Raw genomic sequence first — 1,907 nt, 5'->3', positions numbered from 1 at the left:
AATCTTAGAATACATCTTTAATGGGCTACCCAAAAGTTACCACAAGAAAAAGCATTGGTCCCAACTCTAGGTGATTAATTTGGTCATAAGTAGGAAATCGCTTACGTTAACGAAGATGTCTTAGAATTCTCATCTCCCCCACTATTAGAGGAAGAAAAGACCTATTTCCTAGAGGAAATCATTGAAGTGAATGCAAGGATAATCTAAAAGACCTATGGAGCGCAAACTTGGATGCAATTTGTGAAAAAGGAAAATTAATCTACAATGAACCCTTAACCAAGTTTGTTGCTTGCTTCGCTAGAGGTACTAAGACATGTCTAGATTCTTCAATCATAGTTGGCAACCTAGTTATTAAACTTAATACCAAGCCCATGAAACAAGAATGGTGGGCTATCAATCCAAAATTTGCTTTCATTGTCAAAGAGTAGCTTATCAAGGTGCCTAAAGTTGAGTTCATTAAACCTATCAATTACTTTATGCACAGATTTCAAAGATAATTCACTCTTAAGAATGGTATAATAAAGCATGTCATAAGGATACATTTCTACTCCCATATGAACATGATTGTGGATGCAACAAAGTAATGAGACACTTTCCCTTATTGACAACTTTTCAAGATACAATCAAATACATATCGCAAAAAAATAAGAGGACCACCTTAATGACACCATAGGGAACCTTCTATTGTGTGGTCATGTCATTCAATTTGAAGATCGTATGGGCCATGAACCAAGTAATAACATTTTCCATTAGCTTTTTCATGTCATCAAATAGATCCTAAGAATTTGCAAAACCATTTTTGCCTAATTAAAGGAACACAAAGTCAAATAAATCCTATGATAAGCATTTCAAAGTCACCACTGAAAAATTGTTGGGCTTCATTGTTTCTTGTCAAGGAATCAATATTGTTCGAGCAAAAACCTAGATGTGACACCCCCAACTAACAAGAATATGATTCAATCCTTCTTCAATAAGCTTAGTCCTATCCCACATTTCATCCCTAACATGACCTTCAATATCCATCCAATAAATATTTAACCTGATTATGCCTCCTAAGCATGATTGCCCTCGACTAAATAAGTTTACTGCCATCCCAGATTTCATCCCTCATTTGACCTTCAAAATGCATCCAACAAACAATTTACCTAATTATTTAACTTAACCAAGCCCATTAGACGAAGAATTGTGGGCTGTCAACCCAGAATTTACTTTCATGGTCAAAGAGTAGCTTATCAAGCTGCTTAAAGTAGATTTATAAAATCTATCAAATATTCTACATGGATTTTAAAGATAATTTGCACTCTTAAAAATGATATAATCAAGATTTGCATTGATTTCTAGGACATAAATAAAGCATGTCAAAAGAATACATTTCTACTACCATATAGACATGATTGTGGATATAACTAAGTTATGACTTATGAGACACTTTCCCTTGACAATTTTTCAAGATACAATCAAATTCATATCTCAAAGACAATTAGAACAACACCACATTGATGACACCATAGGGAAACCTTCTATTGTGTGGTCAAGTCTTTTGATTTTAAGGTCATCTGGGCCATGAAACAAAGGGCAATATAACCCACATTTTCACCTAAAACATCCGAAGAATCTGCAAAACAATTTTCACCTGAGTAAGGAAACACAGTCAAATAAAGCCTAAGAAATGCATATTCAAAGTTACCACTAAAAACTTTTGGGCTTAATTGTTTCCGGTCAAGGAATTGATGTTGATTAAGCAATAACCTAGATGTGACACTCCCAAATAACAAGCATGTGATTCAATCCTTGTTGAACAAGCTTAGTCCTATACCACATTTCGTCTTTCACCTGACCTTCAAAATCCATCCAATAAACAATTTACCTAGTAATGCCTCCCAATCAAGATTGTTTTCTCATCTTGT

Source organism: Cryptomeria japonica, chromosome 6, assembly GCF_030272615.1.
Source record: "Cryptomeria japonica chromosome 6, Sugi_1.0, whole genome shotgun sequence".
In the NCBI taxonomy this organism is placed as follows: Eukaryota; Viridiplantae; Streptophyta; class Pinopsida; order Cupressales; family Cupressaceae; genus Cryptomeria; species Cryptomeria japonica.
Note: the sequence above shows the minus strand (reverse complement) of the source record.